Source organism: Neodiprion pinetum, chromosome 5, assembly GCF_021155775.2.
Source record: "Neodiprion pinetum isolate iyNeoPine1 chromosome 5, iyNeoPine1.2, whole genome shotgun sequence".
NCBI lineage: Eukaryota > Metazoa > Arthropoda > Insecta > Hymenoptera > Diprionidae > Neodiprion > Neodiprion pinetum.
The window spans coordinates 27,249,835-27,272,786 of NC_060236.1; the positions used below are offsets into that span (position 1 = coordinate 27,249,835).

Below are 22,952 nucleotides of genomic sequence, written 5' to 3' on the forward strand. Positions count from 1 at the left end.
CTTGATAATACGGAAGATGTTTAAAAAAAAAATTAAATATACAATATCGATTGTTATACCTGTACATACATATACGTGTCTCACGAACCTAAACCGAATGGGTTCATTAATGAGTTCGCATAATTTACTTTACACACCTAGATCAGTATTGCTAGTATTGCCGACAAATGTCAATCGATGAATCAAACTAATCGACCGTGTTGCTAATCGACAGCTATGCCGTGTTGATCTGGCACTCGCTGATCAAGGACTCCGAAATTACGTTATTCCTGCTCGAACGTCACATCGCGGCAGGTTGGAAGGTAGGAAGACTCGCGCGGTAGCGTTAAGGCCCCTCATTGGCGTTGTCCGACGATCTATGGATCACGCGCCGATCACGATCGGCCCCCGAGGTCCTTGCCTTCGCGTTCGAGTGTCTGGGTTGCTCGCCTCAAACGATCATGTATGACACGGTCACGACGCGATAGGCTAGAGAGAAGGATCGAATCGGGCAGAGCGACACTGATCACCGTCTAGGCATTCGGTTGCAGTTCGTGTGAAAAATTCCGTGGACATACGTCACCGCGTGGCAACCGTTTCGCTCGTTTCCGTGACCTATGCGTAATGTCTTCGAATATCGATGGGTAGTCTTTCAAGCAACCAAGTAGCAACGGCAGCAGCGGCGAGGAAATAGGAAACAGCGAATCCAATATCGAATCACACGGTTATGTCACCGCGAAAGCTGGTGTTGGGGAGGATCTACTCGTCCCGGAGGGCCGATCCGCGTCCAAGTCTATCTTGAATGGGGCCACTTACCCGCAGAGGGTGCCAAGTCTTCAGTGACCGGGACGCTCGACGGTAGGATCTCTCCTCGGAGACGCCTAAACGGGTTGCTTGAGAGTTCAGATCTAAGTAGGTGGTTAACTCCATCTAAGGATAAATATGACAACGAGACCGATAGCGAACAAGCCACCCCGCCTAGTGATCCGAGACGCCTCGATCCATACAAGGCCTCGTAACCGCGTCTCCGTCCCGACAAACCCTGACCAGCATTGACCAGGCGATTCGAAACGAAGCCAAGCGCATCGTTCACTTACCAAGCTTCGCGAGTGGCGAGCTTTTCTCTCGTCGAGACGGACTGGCGGGCTGGGCCTGATTCAGCTTGGGAAAAAATAGTCCCGATTGCAATTCTTAGAAATCGCGTGAAGACCGGTAATTCGAACATCTCCAAGACAACAAGGTCGGTGACACAATGAAACTTGGTCGACGTTCGTGTGTCCTGCGGCTCAAAAGTTGACGCGCAATTAGCTGCGTTCTTGATCGACCAACGAGCCAAGTGGTCCTCCGTCCGTGGTGATCGCATGTGCATTTCGCCTGTGAATGCGTAATTACGATTCTTACCGGATTTCGGTGGTCATGTCACGGCTCTGTGCGTCAATTTTCAATGTCACGTTCCGTTCAAGGACCGTCTGGCGGGTCTGGCCGGCGATCGCGATCGTCGTAACCGCGGCGAAAGTTGGGCCCGTTGGACCCGGCCTCACTTCGACACCTCTCCTGTGATACGACGAATATGCGCGCCGCGATCACAAGGTGGATCCTTGTGACTTTCGAGCGAGATCAACGTAATTTCGGAGTCCTTGAACGGCGATTGCCCGATCAACACGGCATATTAAGGCGCCAGATCACGTTAACTTTCTCAACCCGCAAATTGCTCGTAAAGGACATCGCGGACAGCAGTAAGTAGTCCGGGAGGTGACGAGGAGTGGTGTCTGATCAAGGTTCGGGCGCAGAAAGCTCGTCGCTTAACAGCGAGCTGATGAATTAATAGAATAAGAACATGCCCTGACCACGCCTTTATCAGATCAGTCGTGGAATAAAGAAAGCCAAAGAATTGGGCAATTTTAATCCGATATCATTTTTACTGAGTCAAGATTATCGGAACGTTGGTGGTTGTAGGTACAACTAGAGTTCGCAGTCTAGAGAAGAGGTCCATCGCTAACGATATAATATATATCAATTCGATTTTTCCAAGTTACGAATTGCTCGTTTTGCCTGTAGCTTCTGAGCCAAAAGCTTTTCCACTTCCATCTTCTTCTCAAAATTTTTAGTTTTTCAACAGAATATTCGTGAAAATAATTCAAAGCCAATCGATTGGGGATGTTCGTGAAAAAATTTGATTTTTGTGTACTTGGGAGTATTAAAAATCAAACACGTGGTCCAAAAAAACTCTACACAATACTTAGGAATAAATAAAATCGTCTACGGTGACGTCCCATATATATATATATTAGGGTGGTCCAAAAAAAAAACAATTTTCCGCCTTCCTCATTGAACTGTAGTTTATGACTAACAACAAATCCCCTGCAAATTTCAGCTTGATCGGAGAAGATTTAGAGGTCCCGTTATCGATTTTTCGTTTTTACATTGAAATAACACATAAAAAAATGTTTACGTTAACTCACGGTCAATTTCGCGTGAAAATATAAACGTGAATGAAAAATATCAAGAGAACTTTTTTGTACGTGATAATATTTGGTACAAAAAAGGTATAAATAAATATATATATATATGTAAATGTTTTTTCGATTAAATATATAAATAACGAACGTGCATGCACGATGTGAAACGGTGTAGAACAATGAGAAAAAAACAAGAACGTATGTTTAACAATATACCCGATGTATCGCGTGTGAGATACGGTATATATTTATATGATGCAATGCAATGAAGTTTGGGGTAATACGCGGAGTGCGGGTTGAGCATTGTACGATAATAATCGACTTTCGTTATATCGGGTGATGATAAAGCTCGACGGGAGTGTGCAAGCACATTAATTGCGGCTGGATTGGTAGTAGCGTCGTCATCGGGCATTGGATGCGTCGCGTCGTTGCCACGCAACGGTGCAGCAGGAGCAGAGCCAGCTATATTGCACCATGCAATTCATTTCGAAAGCTCGATGCTGCAGGGTGCATGAATGTGCTTGCAGCAGCAGTATTGCGATCAGCCGGTCGGCATCAGGTTCTAAACCAATCAAGGGAAAATTGTCCGCCGCGAAACGCGTGTAGTATAACGCTAGGGAGGCCCGATTTCGTGCTGGAGCCTTGGTTCCCTCACAATTCTAAATCACCGCGAAACCTGAAACGATGTCGCCACCCAACCATGAACCACCCAAAAAATTACATTATACAACGCGAGCACGGTTAACGCGTTTTTTCATGCATTTTTTTCGTACACGAAGTACCCGTTTCCATGACGGCAGAGTCAGTCTGCGAATGCGCATGGGCGGAGTACGGAAAAGAACAGTTTTTACTACTAGCCGTTGGGAGTGATATTTTCCGTACCGCGCGCATGCGCTGTCGTAAATAAATCTGACAATACGCGACGCTAATCTCAATTTCGTGATCCTGCATCCAAATTTAATTTAATAAAATTGAAATCTATTCGGACGAAACAATTTTGCTTACAATTAAGAACATTTAAACAGAAATTGATGATATCTGACCTGACCTAAACTAACATAACCTAACCCAAGAGCGCTCACAGTCAGCGTTCTCACGAGTGTTTCGTCCCGCTCCAACTTGGTTTACAAATATTGTTGTATATCAAAAAGTATTGATCTGGTTGTAACGAAATGTAGCCTAAAATCTGGACACATGTTGTAGCTATCGACAGAAAAAAAAAGAAAGAAAGAATCGGAATCGATACAGCAGTTCTGGACTTATAAACGAACATACGTTAGAGAGACTTTGAGTTTTACGCCTACGTGTATTGATGAGAAAAATACGTTGTAAACTATTACAAACTATTATCCGATCTCAATCTAAACACCGTACAAGTCTGCTATGATATCGAATTTCCTAATTGATCACGATACTCGTTCTATGACAGTCAAGATCATCGAATTATGGACTATTAGAACATCGTCATTTTTTACAACGTAAAATCGGTGACACAGTGACGCAGCGAGAATTAGGGTGCGGAGCTTAAACGAAGGCGTTTAAAAACCCGGTCAGGTTACAGGCGATGCAAATGGATATGTGCATCGGCATCGCGTGCAGCGGCTTCGGTCCCTGCCGTGCAGCCCTTAATTCGGCAAAGTGGTTCTCACTGGGGCGCCCAATGGCGTCCGCAAGGGCGACGATACACGCCGAGGGTCTCGGAAAATGACGACACGTATTCACGGAGAGAGAATAGAAGAACAGACTTCGCTGAAAATCGCGTGAAAAGAGAAAGACGTCGAGGTTTTAGGTCAATTTTCAGAATCAAACGACACTCTACCGTCCGGCCGCATCAGCGACGTGCTGACATCTATCGGTACCTATAACATTGCACGCATCACGTGGTACATTCTCCTTTACTTTTCTTCTTTACGGCGCCGCTGACACGGCTTGTAAATTTCCATTTCGTGAGGTCGTAAGTACTTGCAACCTCGCTTACAACGCTTCCGAACGTTCAACGTTCAACTAAGACCGCTGATTTCATTGGCGCGTTTCGTTAGTTCCGTCCAATGAAATCGCTTACCAGTAGAGACAGACTTCTCGTGAGTCGTGAAAAGGCTCCTGCTACCTGAAAATTTCCTCGTCCAATCGTGCCATATTTACGAAAAGCTGACCGATGGAACTGGTTTTCCCGAATCGAAAAATTTCCATGTTTTTATTTTAAAATAAGTAGCAAGTTATGTAATTATTATCATTTACGTGCACTCTCATGGTGTGTAACCGTTATTTTGAATCTCTGTAATAAAAAAACGGTGAAAAACACATTCTTGAAACTTCGATTATCGCTTTGAGCAGGCCTTGTGAAGGTACAGTATTTTTTTCAGATTCTCCAATCATGTCCTACATCGTGAAAATGACTCTAAAATAACGCTGCGACGCCACCGCGGGGTAGCGGTGGACGACAACCGGCCGCCCGCCATTACGTAGAGACTCGGCGCGCCGAAATTTCATGCGCATCGACACCTTTAATGATTTTTAACTCGAAAACGAAGGAAAACGCCCCTCTGGAATTAATTTACAGGTTGTAGTACAGTTCAAGGAACATGTCAGAATTTTGAAAAAATTTTTTGATCGTCTCAGTCACTGTTTTAAAAATCTTCGAAAAATTAATTGTTAAATAAACAATTGATAACAACTTTTTTTTACCATTTCGTTTTTTTTTTTTTCTTTCTATGGAGCTTTCCACGTAATTTGAAAAAAAAATATATTGTATCTAATTTTTTGCCAAAGTTATGAATTTTTGAAAAAAATGGGAGTCTAATTTGTTATTGTTAATAAAAAATCGAATTTTGCATTATGAGATTCGCGCTTTGGCACAAAAATCTAACTCCCCCTACACAATCCACATGCCAAATTAAAAAAATATCTGAGAGATGACTGATCCGGTTGACGCGGAATAGCCCATACATATCTATATATACACACACGCCAGTGTTGACTTACAAATTTCACAACCGAACATTTTGTCCAGTAATGCTTTTCGTACTCGAAATGCCCCCGACCTTTAAATAAGATTTAGTGAAATTTTGCTGCACCCCCCTCCCGGAATTTTAAGTTTACGTAATTAATGGATGCCCCCTTATCAATTTCACCGATACGTCTGGCCGATAAGATAATCCATATTACCGATAAGACAACGCATAAAGTAACCGTTTATAATCGAACTCACAAATATAAAAGATGATGCACAGTCGTAGGTATGCCTAATATGCGACAACATTTGTTCACACGACCCACTCACACGTACATGCATTGCCCCGAAAGTATAATTTTCTTTGATCATCTGCACGCGTACGTGGATATTGTACTATATGCTAAATGAATCGTCGCTTGAGTGAGACACGCACGCAATAGTATGTATACACGAGAGACATTCGGACAGATGTTGGCGGAGTATAAGAGAGAGTTTAGAGACAGACGGTTCTCCGACTCTGAGAACAGCGTCAACGTCGATGTCTCCTCCGGATGCGTTAGAGACGTACGCGATGCATGCACATCGACCCCCCCCCCCCCATACACACACACACGCACGCACACACACGTAGAGCAAAACAATTATTGTCCATGGTTCGCGTTTAGATTAACCAGCTCAATCACACGTATCCGACCAATTCCTATGCTCAGCTGCTCATCAATACAGGTAATAGCCTATCCGGGTCCTCTCGCTCCTCGAGTTCGAACTCCCTTCGCCTCCTCCCGCCATCGGCGCAATGTGCATGCATCTGTACTTCTCTAATAGGCATATAATCGGCGTACCAACCTACTACTATACGCTCAGACTATGCTACACTGCGCGGCACTCCGCATCCACCAACCACCTCCTCCCACTCACTCTACAGTGTACAGTATACTGTTCATGAACGCACGTTCACGTATGTTCACGTATGTTCACGTATGTTCACGTATGCCACCCACCCCCACCCCATGTACGTCGACTGATTCTGAGCCACTGCTCTACTCGATCCTGCAAGTTACATACACGACGATACGTACATGAACCCTTAGCTCAGCTCGACGAGGCTGCTATCGTACTGGGTGTCTCGGAATCGAACCCTACACGTCGTCCCGTTAAGGTATATAATATGGGTGTATAACGTTCGTGCTGATGCAGTGGAAGAATTTATGGATTCGTCAAGGTTTTTGCAACTGGTTGTTTCCTTGAATCATGTTCCGTACGGACTTGGAACACGAGTACCTACGGGTGAATACACCGAGATCTCCTCGATCATTTTTTGGATTCAACGACACATGACACATTTTTATTACATAAGTTAAAAAAAAATTCAACTTTCTAATAGGAATTGATTGATTCCTGCACATCCTGAACTTCGTGCCGAGAACAAGGTACTGTAAAATAACCAAGCTAGCTCAGCGACGCATCTTTTGAAGTTACGCTTATTGGATCGGTGATAACGAGAACATTGAGAACGAATGAGGTAACCGCAGAAACTCTAAAATTCAACAGTTGACTGTAAGATTGATTATACGCACGCCTACCAAAGTCGATTCCATTTCCGCAATACACTTTGCACGTGGATCAGTTTTTTGACGAATGAAAAGCATTATCGATTCCACCAGATTTCTACAAGCTCTCAATTAGGAAGGCCGCGTTGCATCAGTGCAAATGGCAATAATCGGAGTATTTAGTTCCTGTAGATAATATTTGGTCAATCGAATGAGACTATCACGAAGGAATTGGACGTCGATGAACAAGACTCGGTGATATGCGGGGTACACTGTGTACGTATGACTGCGTCCAGCCGTGGCGGTGTTACCTATGTGCATAGCTATATTCGGTGGGAATTTCCGCACATGCGTGACGTGTAATCGGGAGCTTACGCGTGCAGATCTATGCCGAGTAATTTACATCGGTTAAGTAATTAGGGAATATCACCCACCGACGGTGTGCGGTGTTGTTCGGCTTGCAGCAGCCGTCTTCAATGGCATATCGCAAACCGTCCATGCACAGCGCGTTACGTTACAGCACACGTTATATCTAAGGTGTGCGTCTGTGCGTGCAGCGTCATGTATTTAAGCGGAGTGGAACAACGAACAGGGGGAGTGAGTAGTGTTTTTGTAATGTGCAAGGTAGGTGCGAGGGGTTAACCACTTGTCAGTTTGGTTGTGCGCAATGATTTCGAGGATTTAATACAATTTCATGGGATTTTATAGGATTTCTTGGGGTCTCTAAGATTTCAATGATTTCACAATATTTTAAATCATTAAATGAGGTTTCTAATACTTCTTGTGATTCCAAATATTTCTTGCGATTTGATAAGATTATACAGAATTTTGAAAGATTAAATGAGATTCCAAATATTTCTTGTGATTTGATGAGATTTCATACTATTTACGAGGCTGAAGTTAGCAGCCATAGGTAAATTTAAAAAAGGTAGTCAAATCCGAAAATCAAAATTTTGTCAAACACCTTGACCCCCGACACTTTTATAGAATTACGAGGATAAAACTGAACTGCGTTTTTCTATTTATAAATCAGTAGCTGCTAGTTTCAGCTTTATACAGTATATTAAGGGGGTATTCTAGTGTAGAAATTTGAAAAAATCGATTTTTTTTTTTATATTTTCAAAGCTTAACCTTTCAAGAATGTGTCCTTAAAAGGACAAGTCAAAATTTCAATTATTTTCAGAGATATAGCTATTTTAGTGACACGTCTTCAATACTGGCTCGGCTGGAACGAATTTTACTCGAAACTTTAAACGCGTTTTTCTCAAAACTACATTTTTCAAAACGGTTGACATGATTTCTCAAGTTCTATTGAACCGATTTACTTGAAATTTGGTGAGAATCTTCTCAATACATGTCTCTATCGCACGAACTATTATTATAACGAAATAATAATTTTTACTATTTTTAAAAAATTCAGAAACGTCCAAAAAAGTCAAAAAAAACGTATTATTTTTTCGGACAGCCGTAATTTGGCAAAAAAAAATTTTTTTTCGACTTTTTTTTAGTTAGTACGATAGCTGCATTTATGTAGATTAATAATCTTTTTTTTTTTTTTTCTGATTTTGAAAATGCTTGCAATCGTGACAACATTGGCGCGCCATTTTTTTTGTACCCCCCACTTCAACAACTCGTAGCACTTTCAATTTTGTATTTTTTGACTTGTTTTTTTTTTTTTTTGTAATCGTGAAATAATAATAAACGCCTGATAAAAAAATGGATGGTAAAAATATTTTTTGTTTTTTGTTTATAGCACTTCAAAAAACACCTCAAATTCATGCCTCTACACTAGAATACCCCCTTAAAAAATTAAACGAGATTTTAAATATTTCTTGCGATTCGATGAGATTTCCAAGGATTTCGAAAGATTTCATGAAAGGTGTACAGCGTATACCAAATTTCAAGGTTAGTTAACCCTCGGGCAGATGGGCGGTAGATACCCATATTAATCGTACAATTCTACTACGATATAAATGCGCACGAGTTTAATGACTGCAAGTTCCTACACAACCCATCCAAGTAAGATATGAATAGATGTAGCGGATAACGTAGGTGAAGTTGAACGCCACATAAAAATGTCGAGTAAATATATATCTGTGGATCGATTTGCATTTCGCTCCGGCAGAATTTTTCCTGCAGCACCTCTTTCTCTGTCGTTCCCGCATAGACGACGTACCTACCATTTTCAAGATGAATGTCGCCTCTCGAAGCGGAGGATATATGCCGAGAGCTTAACTGCCTACTAAATTCCAACTAGCTCGGTAAATATACCGAAACTAGCCAACTCTCTCCCTCTCTCTTTCTCTCCCTCTCTCTCCCCTCCCCTCTCTCTCTCGCTCTACGCCGCTCAGTGCATACAGCTCTTCTGGGATTCTTGTATACCTGAAACGAGAACAAGTCGACACTTGTTGCCAAGCCAGTGTACCAAGACTCGCCACTGATTTCAAGGAACACCCAAGCAGTGAATCAATTATATATCAATACACAATCAAACTTTTCATCAAGCGAAACATAGACTGACGGATATTACATGCATTCGTGTCGTTTCTTTTTCTCGCAACTTGACAGCCGTTAGAGTTTCATTTCACCATGTGTGACACTTGAAGATAGCTCGAGGATGTAAATGAATATACCAAACTGCACGTACAGTCCAGTCAAAAAGTTGTCGCGACAATTAATACGACACAGGGAATGTTTAAAAGTGAAACTCGATTTAATCGGGTTGTTTTAATTCAAATACTTGACTCAATATTTCCTTGACACGGAAAAATTTTGAAAACTAAAATTTTCAGCCGCAACAGCACGGTTATTAACAACTTTGATAAGATCCTATCATTGAATCATTTCTGCAGTAAAATTTTCATAAACTAGGGCTCGTTCCGTTCGTGAATGAATTCTCTAGGAATGTATGAAATGAAATATTGAATAAAGTTGGACTATTTTTAGTTTGCATCAACTTTGGTGGTATAAGAAAAGTAGAGTCCCTACGAAACGGACTCCCCCAATCACCTCCATCTTGGCCGCCATTTTATGAGGAGTGTCCGTTCGGCTCAGAATCATAATAATCAGAGTTTTCGGGCTTTGCCGACGAAATTCGAAAGACGGCGTGCGAGAGACGACCTCACGTTGGCATTGTTAACAAAATCGTTGATTGACCGATCGGCAACGCCGACGCGATGACCCTTCGAATACATTTTGAATTTCGAATAGAATGGATTTTGTTTTTTTTTTTTTTACCATTACGATTTCCTCTTCAAACCCGCTTTCAGCTGGTCATAGTCAAAACATATGTTCCCTATCCAAAATCACGAAAGTATCGCAACGCGCAAATCAAAGCTATATCATCGTTATCTTTCCCCATCAAAAACCTACAATTTGTCTCCGAGACATTCGCTCGAGGCGTTTAAATAAGACCACACTCCGTACGTCGTAGCCAACCAAGAAAATTATTATAAACATTGTTCGAAAGAGAATGCAGTCAAGCCTAATTGAGACCAAAAAACCGAGTCCCTCCGCATATTGAACGAGTCGTAGCGCGAGGTGGTGCGAATATTTTCATGAAGGGTGGTGTCAATGATGACTGCATAATTCACGGAATATACGGTATACGGGTGTGCATGGTATATATATATATATATCGATTGAAACGATTAAAATTCGCATTGCCAATCCTCTCCACCTCGCGTCCGTGGAACGCGTCAATTCGAACGAGCGAGTCTCGTTACAGCGTCAACAACAACCAACGTGTGCAATTGTCACACCATCAAAGTGGACAGCTACAGATGTATCGCGTAGGGCTTCCGCTTGTCAACGCCCCCGCCTCGCTGTGTAACCAAAAGCTATTACTCAGGTGTAATTGCAGAGTGGAGCGCAGCAGAGAGAGAGAGAGAGAGAGAGAGAGAGAGAGAGAGAGAGAGAGAGCGAAGTCCATGGGCCAGAGCGTTACCGATGGTTCGAAAATACACCGCGAGCCTGTACAACCACCCATAAGCGCCGACACTCGAGGTCACTTCGCAAACCCTCGGAGAACTTTCGAATCGCAAGTAGGTATTGCATGTTGCTTAGAAAAATGTATATTGTATTATAACGTTTCGAAGTATTTAATGATTTGAACGGATGTTTTTTTAGTACTCGTGATGATATGTAGTACCGTGTCGTTTGCACTATGTACACTGAGAAAAATTTCATTTGTTACGCGTAACTAGAAAAAGTTGAGTAAAACGGATATCGTTAAAAAACAAACTGTTTGAACGTTGTTGGAATTGCGAAAAAGGAGGTACGCGGAACCATTTTCCGCTGTCGTCGATCCTTTTTTGGTTGTTGCAACGCAAAATCAGTTTGCGGGGTTTACACTACTTTTTTTGTTAAACAAGGCTTTGACGTCAATTTATCGTTGCACAAGAGTTAAATTTTCGCAACAGTTGCAAGAAAATATAGCAACAGTGATCGTAATGAGAAAGAATAGCAACGGATATTAGACTTTCCGAAAACTAATTTTCATTTTCTACCTAGAGCTATATTTTTCGATTGTGGTAAGAAATGAAAATAGTTAAAGAGTGAGCAATAATTGGAACTAAAAATTTCTCTCAGCGTAGGGATTAATTTAAAAAAAAAGTGCTGCAATACAGGATGATGGGTGATTCGACTTCGTAGGTTCTTAACTTTTTTCCCATCAGTTTGTTCACTTTTAACGTGACTAACATCACCTTCACGATTTAAGATTTCTGCTTTCACGACGGCTCGTGTTTCTGCGCTATTCGCCTCGCCACAGAGCAACCTTTGGATTTTTTAAAACTCGACGCCTATGCAAAGACCGATTTTCCACAATGCGCACCGCACCGGGCAACGTTTCGTACAGTGGGCACATTTTACAGATAACACTGATCCGTACAGTATACGGGGAAATTTTCGACAGATTGACAAAGCTGCGTTGAAATATTTTGTTTCTTCCTCGAAACGAATGATCACAATTCTATGACCGTAAAATAACTAAACGTATTAAACAATATTTCATGCCGGAAATATATTTGAAACTTTTTTTATAAGCCGATGTGAACATTACTTACAGTATTCGGTGATATTCAAAGTTACGAATTACTACTCAGGATGGTTTCTCCACCATTGTCCTTGATCGGTATTCAACGTTCCAGTGACCCGTTCCCGATCATGTACGCGTAGAATTGAATCTCTCGTCGCCAGGTTTCAGAATAACTACGAACGAGAAAAAAACTTCCAAAGTGCCCGCGTACCGACCCCGTCCAGTTTAATTCATAAAACAGAATCGGAGCTGCGGTAGCGTTTCAATACACGGAATCTTTGGTCAAAAGGCAGACAGACGCGAATAATTTTTACACGTGCCGAGCGTAGCTGACAAATGGGAACAAATTGGTGCTGGCGATGGAGTGACAAGTTTGACCGAAATTTTCTCTACATGTGAATCATCCTAACATCAAGTGTTGGTCACCTTTGCAATGGCATCGTAATTTCGTTGATATTGAGAAACCGAAATACACACAAGAAACGGACACTACGCAGTGAAACGCTGTTAACATACCGGAACCCCAATTGAAACAATATACGTATACAAATGAACGTACGCGGGAACGTGAGGAACATGAGTATAAATTAAATGTACCGGCCCTAAACTATAAGTAACGAAGAACTTCCCTGTGACCGTACAGCTAGGTTGTTTCTAGGACTGATAAATGTTCTATCCCATACGTAATAATGCAAACACAACGGTGAGATACCGTTGAAAGAGGGTAAAGCGAACGGCAAAAAGGAAAACTGGTAGGTAGCGATTACCTGGCAGACCGCAAATTCATCGCCCTGTACGTAGTGACGCTGTAAACGAGAAGAGACGAGAAACCCCTCGGCGACACTGCAGCCGTTGATTCATTCTCATTCTTACCCCAATGTGTAGGTAGGTATAATAGACGCGAGGAGGAGGTCACGGGATGCACCGCCATTTGTACTGCGGTAACACAGAGAGACAAGCTTACATACCTGAAACAGAAGAGGAGAAGAATGAATTAGGTGAGTGGTGTTTTTTTTTTATTTATTTATTTTTTTTTTTTTTTACACCTTGTCATAAATTCGTCGATATTACGCTAGACAATAATCGGCACGGTTTAGGTTAGTTACTGTGCCCGGGGGTATTCATATGCCGCATGTCACCCTCCTAAATGGTACACGATACGAATTTGTACAATACAGGACACACGGAAGGACCTCGTTCCGAGCCACCTAATGACCGCGTCACCGCAACCGACTGGATTTTATGCTAATATTATTACCACGTCTGTATTTATGGCGGCGGGATTTTTCGGAATAATTAGATATGCAGAAGTTGCTGCGGCGGACGGAAGAAACACTGGGGTAAATATGGACAAGGCTCTGCAACAAAAGGGTCGTTTGCGACTTGACTGGCCTTCGAACCCTCTTCCTTGCGCATCGGTCAAAAACTCGCCAGAATCACGACGAAGAGAACAAACAAAAAAAAAACCCTTTTCAATTTGGTACAAGAGCGAACACGAGATTCCAGTCGCGGTACGGTGATCGTTGATCCCATTTCATCAATCTCGAAGGTTAGGAAATAACTGTACCGGTCCCAACCGACATGCGAATAAGAAATTTGAATGTTCGTTGAGAAAGTATGAACACCGAGGTGGAGTGAAATGGAAAGAAATTCGGCGTGTATATCTACATGAGAAAATTTCGCGCGGTGATTACGGGCAACTTGAATTCCGAACTCTCGTTGAGGATAACGAAAGCTGGAGTGTGAGAGAGGTGGGGGAAGAGAACGGGGTGGCAAGAATCGCTGAAAAGCGTATGCAAAGCGTCCATGATATTACGGGTCTTTACGATCGAAAACTTAGTTTGCATATCAATGGGTTATTCGTCTATGGGGGTACAGGATAGAAAGCCCCGCACGGAAGCGGCAGTTCCCTGATATCTTGAAGATGCAGATAGTCCCATCGGTAGGGAAACGTGGAGGAGCGAAGAGAGACAAAAGATAGTGTAGGAACGCGAAATATTTTTCAATGCTGGAACAATTTTCATCGCGATCCGGTACGGTCCGAGAAAAGTTGGCGGTATGGAAGTAGCGGATTTTAACGCAGGTACCAAACCCAATTACGCAGTCGGAGGGTATCGCGAAAAAGTATAAGAGACCCTCTTCAGAGTAGAGTGTATTATTGAATAAGGGCTCTTTATGTGTGTATATATATATATATACATATATATCGAAAGATTAATCGAGCCATAATGCACTCGTTAGGGATGATAAACTACCTCCAGCCTCCTCATCCTCCTACTCCTATTCGATACTTGATGCTGAGGATACTGCTGGCCGAGCGAGCGTGCAGACCAGCGACTGAGGAGTTACGCCGAGTCATCATCCATCAATATTACTCTCCTACAGCGGCGATACTAGGCCTACCTCTCTCTCACTCTCTCTTGTTCGTCGCTCTCAAACTCACTTATCGCAGAGTATAACCCGTGGTAGTGGCACCACCACCACCACCACCACCACCACCACCACCACCACCAGTAGCAGCATCTTTATTTATCTCCCCATCTAAGGTTTCGGTCGCTCCGGCGGCTCCAGCTCAGCGCCTACGGATAATAACCACATCCACCATGACAACTGCAGTAACGTGTACCAACATCTCGACTCTCCTTCAAATAGTGTGCCGATCGTTTCGCAGACATACGTGCAGAGGACGCGAATGTGCGCACTCACATCCGTCGGGATATTAGAGATATGTTGAGCAGCCAGCTTCTGTTGTATAGGATAAATCTTCTCGAATAATACTCAACTCATCCATGAATCTTTACGTAAACCACATTAGCCACGGATCAAAGAAGAGCTTCCATTCGTTAACGCGGTATAGTCGTACATGTGTAAAAACGTGTCGAGAACTTTGGAGATTTCGAATGACGATCCGCGAGTAGTCTGAGACTAAAGACCTCACGGAGTTGCTGAACCAAGTGCATCCTAATCCTGTGTTTATTATAAATTGTAATTAGTGGTACGAATATCTGGTCGTAATTTACATACGTGAGTCAGTTTGGTCTCTCCGCACCGCCGTAGATTCAGGTTGACGCATCGAGGCGGTAACAGATTGACCATTTGACCATTAATTCCAATCACACAGTTCGCTTGGTTTTAATTACCAATAAAAATGCACGAGTGATGCCTGATGAGGGAAAAATTAGGGATCGCGTTCGCTCCCCGATGACAGTATGTGCAGACTCGTGTAGATACGAATGTAAACGTTCCTGCTGGGGATGTAGGTAGAGGTATGTATGTACCGTAGACCTCGAACCCCGTTGCGCGGAATAACACACGGTTACAGCATGCAGCATCCACACACCAAGGTGGGTGGGAGACACGTCTGTAACACAGCGTAAAACTCCCTTCGGGGGCGTTATTTTCTCTCGTACGATTTCCTTTTTTTCCTACCGATTTATCGAGGGCCGAGGGAATATTTGCGAAATTACGAAGGACACTGAGCGGCGCTGCGGACGGATAGACGGAAATGGGGAGATTGAAAAAACGTGTTCGCAGCTACATTTCTCTCCCTTCCACCTTCCCTCTCTCTCTCTATCTCTCTCTCTCTCTCTCTCTCTCTCTCTCTCTCTCTCTCAGCGTCGGGTGGTGGCGAGGAGAGTGTGACGCGCCGTTGACGAGGCAATCGGACCCGGTGTGACCCCGGACCAGCAACAGCAACACACCAGACGAAAGAGGAAAAACCGAGTACAGTACCGGGTTCCGCTACTCCCGGACGCCACCGATCAACGTCAATGAAAGGAAACGAGAAATAATATGAAAGGTTTTTCGGAAGAATGAGAAAGTGGAGACGAGGCAGGAGAAGAGAACCAGCAACGACGACGTCCAGCCGACCGGGAGCCCACTTGACTGACACAATTAACCATGCATAATAGATTCATATCCTTGACTGACGTGTTCCTTAATCAGCTAGTCTCACGGAGAGAATGGGACGATGAGAAATAGAAAACTCTTCGCTTCGCGATTATTGAAATACCGTGAGGAAAAGGAAAAACGACGAATCCTACGCATATCGAATTTACGATTAGGTGAGCGCCGTCGTGGCATCCGGAGAGAAGGTTCGAATCGACTTCGTTGCTACCTTGCATACGTCAGTGTTGAGTCAAAGTGTACGGTACTTGGCTTCTTCTTTACTCGCGAATTCATTCTCCTCATTCAACCCCATTCGAAACGGAGTCATTGAACACTACTGTTCAACCCAAACGATCACTGTGCAGAGCAAACCACGAGACTTTGCCTGGCGAATCCTAACTGCACGTACGACTGTTTCAGCGCTATGATAATAAAAAATAAAACGTCCTAGTGGTCTGATCCTAGGCTACAACGTCAACGGGAAACGAAGTAAAAACCATCTCTAGCATTTTGGCGACCATATTTTTTCACTTTCGACGCGGACATTTGAATGTTGTTGGCGGGGCGGATGAGAATGGCACGGGTGAGGTTGGGCCGACGGTGATTCCGGTTCCCGACGCCGTCTCATCCGTCGAGGCCTGGTGGTATATCGCGATCCACGGATCATCAACGTTGACGACCCGCGTCCGCTGCTTTCACATTTCGCCTTTCGCCCCGTCCTCGGCACCCGTACACGCACACAACGTCAAGATCCTTCACAGAGAGGCAGAGCACAGCACAGCGTAGGCGTAGGCCACCCTTCGCTCATTCCGAGTGTTTACGACTCTCGTGTTCCCCGCATCCTCACCTCTACTCTCCTCTCCTATTCCTATTCTCTATGGTTCTGATCGACCCTCAAAAATATTACCTCCAGCTCCTCCGTCACTCCCTCTCTCTCTCTTTCCCTCTATATACGCGTTTTTCCCTTCTCGTACCAGTACCCATACCATACCATAACACCACCGAACCGACTGCCACCACTGACGTCATCACCTAATTTCACTTCACGCCTAGTTTACCGATGCCAACGGACCGTTTTATTATCTCTCTATACTCAGCTCATCTCTCCTCTTCCTCCTTCACCCGCCACACCAGCAACACTAACGTACCATCCATCCTCGCTGTAGACTACGATGTTACGACCACCCCGTCAACCGTCCGAAAGTAATTCCCAATTCACAATTAGCGTTTGATATACTCTCCAGCTTAGTTTCTCATAATCTCCGATAGTCTGATACTCTGATTTATAAATAGGATCGTTATCATCCAAAGTTTCACGTTGACCAACGAAACGAATCGATACATTGAAAAAGAACATCCACCTCACATGACGCTATCACTTTCAATCGAATCACCGATAACTCAGAAACCTATTTTAAAGTGGTTATTTCTCCATAGTGGCAATTGCTTATTTCGACTAAGACTCAAGTTAACCTTCATTACCGTAATTTCCCAGACGAATTAAATTGTACTGATAATAAATTTCGTTCGGTTGTAATTGCAAGATCATTCGTACGCTGCGCATGATCCACGATTCGCGTATAAGGTATACGTATACATAGACCACAATTTATACAGTTCCAAAAAAATTTGTGGCATCAAAACTCACAATCAGATTTCGTAGAGCATTGGACTATGAATTAGGAATTGAACGAACCTCACTTTCTTACCGTACTACTCCTCACGAAACTTATCAATCTCCACTAAGTAAACCAACACACGCACCTACTCTCGTATGCTTCTATACGCAGCATTATGTTCAACCAGATTACGATGGCGGTAACTTTAGCCAAGATCAGTCCAATACAAATCACTTGGTCCAGCCTACCGTTAAACTTTTCATACAACAAAGAGCTTACTTATATAACCACGACGGCTGATCGCTACGCGATCAACAATACAGATCCTACGATAGATCATGGAAGATACTGCATGTAACATGCATTCGTCGAGCCAACCGGCTGCGCCATGCGCTGCGGAAAGAAGGTGGACGCGATGCGGGCGACGATTTTCTGATTAATAATTCATCGACAATTAGAGTTGGGTAGCTAGGTAGCTAGGTAGATAGGTAGATAGGAGTAAACTTCTCGACCGCAGGTGGTCGTACTCGGTCAGCGAATTATACCGTGCGGCGCCATATGTTTGTTAGGTGAATCATAAAAAAATTAACATAACTAACGCGTTCATTAGCATATTTAGACCGATGGGTCGCACTAGCCTCTGTCTGTGTGCAACGGCAACAACAACAACAGCGAATGAAAAGGGAGATAAGGAAGGATGGAAGCTACGCCGCTGCGATGCGAAACGGCGATCAATTGAAAACTGTAAATATTCTGCACATGTCAAACTGTTTGAACACAGGTTGTCTCTTTGGCTAAGGCTGTTATACATGTTGGACCGAATGAAAAGTCTTCCCGAAAATAATGTGTTTGTCTGTGTTTCCGAATTCAAAATCAAATTTTATAATCCGTTTCCTTGAAGGTGTTACAATATCCTCCCAGTATACTACGCGAAAATTTATTATCTTTGTGAACGAATTCCGATTCTACAAACCTGTACATACATCCACATATCTGTGAAACATTCCTTCAAATACGATACAATTACGTAATAATAATGTCTTCTTCTAATTGTAATTCGATCTATAGCTGAGAAAATTCAATAGTACCAGTTGCTATTTGATTATAGTAACTGATACTTTTTCGAGAATAGTCGCTGTAACTATGAATTATAGTTATCAAATACTTGAAAATTTTCTAACAATTACCATTTATACAGTAAAGGATAACACTGCAATCGTGGAAAATAGTAATCATTACAACGCGGTATGGTATCGTTTAAAATGTATCTCGTAACAGCTATTACGCGAATGACAATGCCAACCAGATACGTACGTTAAACGGTAATGGCTACTTATGCGTATGACGTCGCGGTCGTTGCCATGTTTACACAGTTCGGAGCATCAAAATGGCAAACAAGTCACTCGATTACTGTTTTCATATTAGTCGTTGCGATAAAATTTTCTCAGCGCGCGCTTCTTTCGATTCACAAGTTGTAAGATCGTTTCTTTTTTTTTTTTAGTTTTGTTAAAGGGAGGGAGAGTGAAAAACCGACCGGGGGGCCAGACCCCGGTTGATTAAGCCGGATCGAGTATCAGCACGTACGCGGGCAGCTACTTTCGGGTCCACTCAGTCTCTGCCCTGGGGGTTTTCTGCAACGAATTGTCCGTGTTTTTGTGTGTTTCTGCACGTGCATTTAGAACGAAGCTGCAGCAACGCGCATGTATAGTGTACGCATACGTGTGTGTGTGTGTGTGTGTGTACATATTCGATATATTCGATCGCGTAGCAGCAGCACCACTTTGAATTTATATCGTTGCGAAAATCCATCAGGATTTCACCACGTAAATGTGCGTAGGCGCGCGGATCGTGTGGATGTGACGTTATACGTTCGTTGTACGGCTAGGACAAACCGAGAACGACACACCGAGCGGCACGAAGTGCATGAGTAATTAATGAAACCAATAATCCGTGACGCCCGCTTTGAAAATCCATTGAATTTCAGCCGAACGCTACACGAGTAAAGAGAGAAAAACTCTAAATATATTTTTAACTACCCCACTGCACGGGGCTTAGCCTGCGCTATTCGGAGTGATTTGTATTTCTTCTTTCCTTTTCGTTGTTTTCTCTCTCTCTCTCTCTCTGTTATTTCCGTTTTAAAATGACCACAAATACTTAGCTCATCGTTTGTAGATTTAATCCGCCTCGCGTATTATTACACCGTGTATAATATTACATAGAGCGTGTGTAATACTGGCATACCTACCACATAACATACCGTCAAACATTGGTTAGATGTGTAATGGAGCAGCTTTGTAAAAAAAAAAAGAGCAGAAGCCGGAATGAGAACAGAAATAACTAGGTTTATAGGTCATAGAAATGTCTTTAATATGTAACAAACAATTGTTAGACAGTGTCTATTACGCGTTATCCTATACGCGTATTTAGCCTGGCACTACTTTTGTTGCCGTTCGCTTCTGTTCAAAGCTTATCTGATTTCACCGCATGTCGAACAGAAAAAATACGGACTTTGCGCTTATCGCGAGCCACTCCTCACATTCCTATTAACCGCAGAGCTGTACAAAAAATACGCGTTCTCGTAATATACTGACCGAAACTGGGATGGCGTATGTCACACGTTCGTTTCCTGTGAAAATTATACAGTCATCTGATTAAATTTTCTGATTAAAAATGAGGACTTCCTTCTGTAACACCGCGTAAGTAACAACTGTTAAGTTAAGGAACGTCTAGAAATAAACCTGATGATGGCAAGCGGGGACCTGCTGAAACGTCGTAATAAAAGCATCATTCTATGAATTGCATCTTGTCATCATTGACTGCTTCGACCAACGAAAATTTAATCATACAACAAACACAGTCACGAACTTCAAAACTCATCTACACAGTCATCGTATTATACGATTTTTAATCAATAACGTATATATTAGGGTAAGCCAAAAAACTAACCTATCGAATCTATGGTTTTAAAAGAAATTTTCCATTGAAATAACAAGCAAAAATTATTTTTTTTCATATAAAATGCTGTAACTATTGAACCGTTTGAATTAAAAAAAAAATTTCCAAGCATATTTCTGCAGGACATTGAATTCTGTGAAAAAAAAACCCAGGAGTTTATTTTTTAGACTCCAAATTCGTATACTTACGGACCGTGAAAGTCGAAGAAAAGCGGAAATATGCAGTATAGCGTTAATACATAATTATAATCGAACTTTAACGAAAAATAAAGAACAAAAACAATTTATTTTGCAATTAGTGCAATTACATCGCCAGCAATATCCTAATTGTAACAAAGTTTTATCGACAATTAAAAAGAATATTACTGTTTAAAAGTACAATAAAAAATAAATAAATGATTTAAAACTCTACTACTTTGACGAATCTGGTTTATAAACAACATCTTTCACACGCCTTATTTCATTTTGGTTTAAGTATTTTCATTTAGTATGAATATTTTCAATCGTAGAGCCCTAAAATTGTATATTTCTGCTTTTCCTCGACTTTCACGGCCCGTAAGTATGCTAATTTTAGAGTCTAGAAAATCGACTACGGGGTCTTTATTTAGAGAATTTAACGCACTACAAGAATATGCCTTGAAACTTTTTTTTATCTCTAAACGTGCAATACTTACGGCATTTCTAATGAAAAAAATTTTTCTTGCGTCTTATTTAAATGGGAAATTTCAAATGGCCAGCTACACCTTTCAAAATTGAGCTACCGTTGTTATACACAATAAGTGTGCGGCGTAAGGATTAAGGCACAGCTGACCCGGCTTGTAAATTTCCATTCCGTGAGGTCGTAAGTACTTGCAACCCCGCTTACAACGCTTCCGAACGTTCAACGTTCAACTAAGACCGCTGATTTCATTGGCGCGTTTCGTTAGTTCCGTCCAATGAAATCGCTTACAAGTAGACACAGACTTCTCGTGGGTCGTGAAAAGGCTCCTGCTACCTGAAAATTACCTCGTCCAATCGTGTCATATTTACGAAAAGCTGACCAATGGAACTGGTTTTCCCGAATCACGTGTCTGCCTTTACACGTCTCTATCTCCGTGCCGGAAGTGAAAGAAATTCTGAAATCGTAGAAGCGTTATCGGCGATCTACGTTAGCAACGACTGAGATAAGTACGTGCGCTTTTATTCTAGCTACGGTTTAAAAATTTTCCCAGTCGATTCCTACCCCCGTTCTCGCACGATTCGACAAGGAAATTTCCCCGCTTCTGACCGCACGAAATATATAGATATATATATATGTGCAAATATATATATATATGAGAGGCCAGGTCAGCGGGGCCTCAACGCCCCAACATAGAGCGTCCGAAACTGCTGTGCCGGGACCGGGAAGAGAAGAGAGGCGCGTGAAACGCGTAGGTAAATCTCCGATAGCTTGTAATATAATTATCGCCTGTATAGTTTAGACAGGCAGGACACGAGGAGGAGGGGGGGGGGGGGGGGGGGGGGGGGCAGAGAAGGGCGTCGCGTGCTACGGGAATAATTAGAGGGCGACCGGAAGGGGTTAGAAGGGTAATGTCATGCAAATATACCTCATGACTCGGTGCTGCACCGGGAATAGAGTGCATTAATCCGCTAATGCACACGGGCGCCAGAAAATTAGATTCGGCCAGATTTACCCGCGAAATGGAAATGGCACCACCGCCTATCCGTACATATACGTATACACCCGGCGGACGAACCTGCACCATGAATATATTTCACCTCGATGTCGTCCGAACCTTCGAACGCCTGATATATTGCGTAAATCATCGTTTAAATAATCACGAAGCTCACAATCGAACAGATCCCCGCCTATGCGATGCGTTTTAATATGCGCAAAACCTGCCTAATCCACGCAGTAAAATACCCGCTGGGAGTTTATTCATTCTCTGAGTTTCGGTGTAATTAAAAACCATCTTACCGCGGAATGAATTGCCGCTGTATTGTTTTCCTCTGTTTACTTTCGAAACGTATTTTTTCTCATTTTTACGGATCACGATACCGAGTCTCGGTCGTTCATTGTCGGCTCGACCACCGCCGTAAACCGTTCATAAGCAAAGGCTTAGCCGGCCACCTGTACACATAATACAGCTAGCTGAATTGGTAAACAGGAATTCTCGATTGGCAACAACTTCCGTGTGCGATGGTGGTGTAATGGTCAGCATAGTTGCCTTCCAAGCAGTTGATCCGGGTTCGATTCCCGGCCATCGCACGTCTATTTTTTTATCACACATTTCCATTTTTCTCTCTTATCTTCTTAATCATGTTCGCATCGATCAATCTCCGTTGACTCGACCCCTCATTCATCGAACATCGAACTTTTTTTTTCGGAGTTCTAGCTTCCGTTCGAATAGTTCTAGAGTTCTTTCCAAGTTTTGAAAATAGTTCTGTCGATTTTGGTAATGAAAATCGAATTTAACACTCGGGGGGCCAACTTCACAAAACGAAACCCTCGGTCAATCGAAAGAAAGAAAGA

At 42.7% G+C, this 22,952-nt stretch overlaps 1 non-coding gene across 1 annotated transcript; it reads left to right on the top strand.

The window, feature by feature from the left end:
• The first annotated feature begins 22,616 nt into the window (after nt 1-22,616).
• TRNAG-UCC (transfer RNA glycine (anticodon UCC)) lies at nt 22,617-22,688 on the top strand. Its single transcript has one exon. It is a non-coding gene; the product is annotated as a tRNA-Gly (tRNA).
• The last annotated feature ends 264 nt before the right edge of the window (nt 22,689-22,952 follow it).